Genomic DNA, 7,023 nt, shown 5'->3' on the forward strand with positions numbered 1-7,023 from the left:
CCCCCCCCCCCCCCCGATGCCTCTGCCGCCGTCGACGCCGCGGTGTTTACCGCATTTTCACACAAACGCGTGTCATGTCATGCTATACGTGTTCGTAGAGGTACCTGCCTCAATACGACGATACGGAATTTCGTACCGTCCTACGGCGTCGCGTGACGGACGAGTGACGGGACATAGGTTATGGTGCGATAAAAGCCCACGATACGTCTCACGTGCCCGTACCGCGCAACCTTCGTCCGTTTCGGTCGCGCGCGCGAAACGGTTCCCGGTGCAGTCGCGAACCGTTCGCGTGTCCATTAACCGACGCTGTTGCCGATACCGAGGACGTTTGGACGCGCGAGCGCGCGTTCCGTCGCGGTCTTCGCGCGTGCCCGCCGAAATGCGTTGTTCAACACTCGCAGGGTGTCGCGAACTTCGGCGCTCGCGTTCGGGTGGACGTTAACGGGGCGTTGTATACGATCGGTGTGATCACGTCCGATCGCCGCAGTTGGCGTTACGTGTGCTATAGCGTATTTACGTGCACACGGTGCACATTATCTAAGTTGGGTGTTAAAAGCCACCGCCCGGATCGTCTGGAATAGAGATTAATAAATCATGAACCACAAATGGCTGACGCGATTTTTCCAAAAATAGTGTTTGCGTAGCAAACGTCAATATGTCACAGGAAAATCACGCGCGTTTTGAAATTCGAAAGATAGCGTGTTTACCGCCGTTATAGTTCGGCTGCGTAGAAACTTATCGCTTATTAATACATATCAAATCTGTAATCCTTTAGATTCTGAAATCGTTTTCGCTTAGAATAGCGTTGTTCGATGAAATGTTCACTAAATTCTGTAAAAATGTTCAATAGTTATAAACATATTATTATAATGACATAATGCGATGTAACTATGTAAACAAAAAGAAACCCAAAAGGTATTTTACTCTTTAAAATATCATTAAAAACAGATTTTTCAAATATTTTTTATAGCGCTTCGGTCGTATAAATGCTATGTTTTGAATGGTAGTTTGACATAGGTCGTTATTATATTTATTCATCAGTGTTTTTCGTAAATTTGTTACATTAATTTATAAAAAAAACTACATTTACATTATTACAACTGTATGCAGCAAAAAATAACTTTGAACGGAATCCGAACTATTTTTGAATGTTTTGTATTACAATCTTGTTTTTGTTTTAATTTTGAACAACCTATGCATTTCTTATATTTTGTTACAATTGTAAATTATCTTTCTAGATTCTTTGATGTTAACCACTGTTTTTATGTTATTGATACTTAAGCCATACAATTTTGAAAATAAATCAACCAGAATTATTTATATTAGAATTATATTCACTAAAATATTACGAACAATAATAACAACAACAAAACCAAAGCTGCTATTCATTGTTTATGCCAGTGATTCTCATTCTTCTCTCATTCATGTTACCTTTAGCTACTAGAATAAAACACCACGTCACCCTAACATCAAATTAATAAATAATTTTAACTGAGTATTTTAGAATAATTCTTGAAATATAAAAAAAAAAAGAAATACAGAACACAGAAAAATAATAAGTATACCTACAAGTTATTTGAGTTGCAGAGTTCAATAAACATTGACAATTAAAAGTTTTAATTTGAAAATGTTAAAAAAGAAAAAGTGAATTGTATGAAAACTGATTGGGCCCTGGTGGTTTTTACAAAGTTGAGCAAGTCGAAGGCTGATGGTGGAAAGATCGAGTTTCATATTGTTTTCTCGAGTTGTAGAGCTATAACACTACATATTTAGCGACTGCAAAATAACTGACTAACGACCCCGGTTAAATCAGTAAAATAATCGATAATGAAGCAATTTCGAAAATCAAAATACTGCACGTATTTATCTGATCTAAATAATATAAAGATACAAACTTAAAGATATGCTATTTACTTGACAATTCTGGCAATAATATAATTTTATTAAAAATAATTGTTTTTTTTTATTTTTTTCCTTTTCCCTTGGAGATTTCGTGTTATCCCTATATTGTGTTCATGTCAACCTTAGGTGACATGTCACCTCGGTTAAGAACCACTGGTTTATGTCATATCAAGTGAAAGTAAAAATAAACTATATAATGTTATAAAACCGATACATAAACTAAAAATTCATTTACTAGTACAAATTGTAATTAAATTAATCTTTAATCATTAAATTTTAAAATTATTTTTTATTGATATAATAACTAGCTTTATTTTAGAAAACTTCTAATTATTAATATTTTTTGAGACATATATAAAAATAAAAAGGGTAAAAGTAACTTTTACTATCCATGGAAAAAAAATTATATATTTAATACTCAGTATCAAAGTCAATATTTGTTTATTTAAAAATACATTATGGCACTTTGATACATTTTTTAATTACTTATGCATCAAATTGTTTGCGAAATTTATAGTTTAAAAATCGTTTTAATTTACTATTGTGAATTATTTTATATTCAAAATATTTTCAAAAACACTTGCACCAATAAATAAGATATAACAATGGTTTAATATTATATTTTATAAAATTGAAAAGCAAACATATACGATATTATTTATTTAATATATTTCACTATAATTTTAAAATCATATCAAATAAAACTTTTTTTTCTTCGGAGAGTTACCATTATTTATTTGATAGTAACTTAGTATTTTTGCTTTTTGACTTATAAAGATTAATAATTTTTTTTTTAATTTTTTTTTCATTAAAACATATTTTGAATCATATATTAATATTTCATAAAACATAAAAAAAAAAAATTACTTTTTTTTTATTATTTTATAAACTAATTTTGACTAACATTAATGTAAAAATTATATATTTTCACATACCAAATACTTCTTGTACATACTATCTACATAGATTATATTAGACATTGTAGACATTTGTAAAAAAAAAAACTTCACAAATTATTTGCACATTATCAATCAGTAACACTGATATAAAAAAAACGCTGATATACTTGAGATACGTAATTTTTACCTATCACATTTTTTCTTTAGTTAAATCGATTTTTTTAATAACATTATATTTTTACTATTACGATTGCTACTTTAACAATGCAAAAAATGCTGAGATTTAATGTAAGTATGATGAGAACTGCTCTAGAATATGATTATAATACTGAGTATTATGTACGTATTCAAAAACAAATATAATTGTATTATATATCATAATAAGTATTGTTTTTTTTTTTTTTTTTTTAATTATTTAAAAGTTATTATGTTTAGAATTTCTGAAAACTATTCAGAGTAAAATATAAAATCACCATTTTTAAATTAATTTGTATCTGTAATATTCAATTTCCATGTCATTTCATTTTACATTACAACTTCGATAAATAGTTTTCATAAAATAAATATACAGAGGACTCGCATTATTTAAATTGCTTCCGTTTGAATAATGCACTGAAATACTCTCAAAACAATTAAGAAAAACACACTTGTTCAAAACTGATAGTTCCGAATCTAAAATACAATATATTATCATACTTTTTTATCGTAGTAAAGTCACATATGTAAATGCACTCGGCAATTTTCAACGATTTCAATAATTCATGTTCCTATTATTTACAAATTTAAATATTTAGTTTTACTGTCTTCAGAAAGATAAACATCAATGTAACATTAAAAATATAAAAATAAACTACACAACGGCAATTCATTCGTCGTCAAAATAATATAATTTGATTGATTATTATCGAAGTAAGCATTGTCTGTGCATGATTTAAAATGAAATATTTCTTACCATTACTCCCTTTTTTAGTTTAGAGATAGTATAATGTGGACGTCATCATATAAAATAATATGGTTTATAAATAAAAATTGTTATTATTAGTTTGCGTGGATATTAATAAAACAAATAATAAAATGACTGCAGTTTTAAGGATAATTTTTCCCACTTCCATACCATTCTTATTATTTAAATGCAAGCTCGACTGAGATAGACAAGTATACGTTTTACATTATTAACATATTATGTCTAAGAACATAATAGATTATTAGCATATCCAAAAATGATTTTAAGAAAACTAAGAAATACTTGTACAATGTATTGAATTATGAATTTACGTATAATAACGGGAACTTTTGTAAGTTAACTATGCGGCATCGCGCACAAAGTACCAATATGTTATAATATAATACCTATTGTATATATACAAAACGTTCCACCTTAACACTATACATGCTATACCGTTATCTATGTGTTATTCTATTTCGAGATTTCTATCAACCCCGGTATTTTCGGGGCATTGTATGTAGCCACTGTATGTTTAATTTTATCAATATTTTTATTTTTTTTTTTTTTTAGTGTACATCTATGTTTAACTTATCAACGATATCTACTATATTGTTTGTGTATTTTCGTTTGTATTATTATTAGCCATCATGAAGTAAGTTATATGTATGGATTTTTTTTTATACAGCTCTGTCTTATGTTAACGGTTGTAAAATAAATAGAAATAAAGCGTATTTCGATCTATCACTTTAATGTCGAAACAATATTTTGAATGTAATCAATTTGAAAAAAAAAACATAATTCTTTTCAAAACCATTTGTACACCAAAAAAACAATAATTTTTAAACTATATTTATTAATGTTATTATATTTACCTGATTAAATTACAATTTAATTTATTTAATGAACACATAATATATTAATCACATTTCTGACGTAGGACAACTATTATCGTTGTGATCAATTAAGATACATATAATTAGTTGAATATAAAATAAATAAGATAAATATCTAACAGCATATATTAAAAAAATAAATAAAGATTCTATTTGGCATAAAAACTTGCACATAGATAAATTATTATTTATATATTTTCTGTAAAAATGTGCATATGAAACAGCAGAAAATATGCATTTTTTCAAAATGTCATAATTTGAACAATGGGTTAACATTAGAATTTGTTTTAACTTGGTCAAATTTTAGTTAATTGAGAATTTGTACTGAATGAACAAATAGTTAACCCTAGTTTTTAGAATGAAATTTAAAACGTTTAAGAGATTCGATTTTTCAAAAAATACCAGAAAAATAGAAAAATGGTTAAAATGGTTTTGCATCACAACAATGCACCGAGTCACTTATTATTTGCAGTTTAATAATTTTAAGCTGATGAAAAAAAAATATCCATCATTTCATAACCCCCGTATTAACCAAATATTGCACAATGTTACATCTGGCTATTTCCGGCACTAAAACTTGGACTTAAAGGTTAACGTTTTGCAACGATTTAAGACATTAAAATGTATGCAATAGAAAATCTCAGGGCCATATTAATAGAAGGATAATAAAGATGTTTCCATGAGTTCTGACAGTAGGGGTAAATGAGTCTGTGCAGAAGGATAATATTTTGAAGGATATTAGATTTATTTAAGTTTAAATTGTATATATATCAGTGACATAGCGATGGGTGGGCAGGGGGGCCCGATCCGGATGGCACTTTTTAGGGGGCAGAAAAATTTCACAGTAAATAATAAAATATATTTTGTAAATATTTGAACCATTTCATATTTTTAACGCAACTATAAATTCAGACCGAATGAAAAGAGCACGGAATTTTTCATTACTTATTCTGTGACGGATTCGGGAATTCCCTTTCTTTGAATGATATTTTGTGCTTATTTTTGTTTATGGCTTATAAATTATAAGTTATAATCAACGAAAATGGCATCTATTACATATATATTAAGTTCAATATTTTTAATTACGTCCTTTTAAGAAAGTACCTGATGCTTTGATAATTCAAAGAAAGTTTTATTCATGGATCTTCAATTGTTTAGTTCACGCTGTTTCGTAACTGTGAGGGTTATAAAAGTTACACACATTTATTTGTGTATGTTATTGTTAAAGGAAAGTTAGTATCCGAATTAATTTTCCATGTTTCTAATCTATAATTTTTTGAAAATTGGTAAAACTTAAAATTCGGAGATTTTCTCGATTATTTGCCACAGCAAATATTTACAAAAGTTTCCAGGTTTTTTTTTACGTACCAAGTAAATTATTTGATTTTATCATGATGCATGTGTTTTATGTTTCTGTATATACAATTTCGACCAGAAGTATTGCTCTTATGTCAAACCCATAGGAGTTTCTGATAGAAAATTGTGTATATATGGTGTACCGAGGAAGTCATTTTACGAATATCTCAACATATATTTTAATGATTGCAAAAAACTAACTAAAAGTTATAAAAATATGGTAATATTTACGACACACCGGTTATTGAAAAAATCGAATAATCTTTTTTATCAAAACTAAAAAAAAATTCATTTTGAATATATACTTTTTACTAAATATATCACTCTAGGTTATAGATGTAAGTTTATGTGGAATAACTATCAAAGACTTCAACTTTTTTGAGCTACTTAAAATACATGAACATTTTTTATATTATTAACTTTCTTTCATAAAATATTGACAAGAAATCTAGAAAATATAATACAAAGTTCCTCTTAGTTGTAATTTTATAAAAAAAAAATTAACAAATTAACAATTTTTTATGTACGTTTAAGTATTACATACTGACAAAACGACAAAAATTACGAAAATCCATTACATTTTTGTAGTTAAATATTTTATATAAATATTTGTACGAAAAAAAAAACTTGACAGGAATATCGCAAAAAATATTTGTAAGTATTCCAAATTGATTTTTGAAACGATTTTTGATTATATGATATTACTTATTTAGTTATTATTCTATAAATATAAAACTTAGTGACTCAACACATTTACTAAGTACTTATATTAGCATTTAAAAATTTTCAAAATTTTCAAAATAGTTAAAAGAAATTTTAAATGTTGGTAGGTACTTATAACTATCGATTTTTCCCAAATTTTAAATTTGAAAATTCGGACAAAAATATATTATAAAAAATTATAAAAATATATATAAATATAATATTATATAATAAAATAAAATATAATATAATATATTATAATAATATAATAATAGTAATATATAATATAATGAAATAAAATATTAGAACATTAAAAGTTCAATCT

This window comes from Sipha flava, unplaced genomic scaffold (assembly GCF_003268045.1).
Source record: "Sipha flava isolate LNK unplaced genomic scaffold, YSA_version1 198_pilon_pilon, whole genome shotgun sequence".
NCBI classification, from domain to species: domain Eukaryota; kingdom Metazoa; phylum Arthropoda; class Insecta; order Hemiptera; family Aphididae; genus Sipha; species Sipha flava.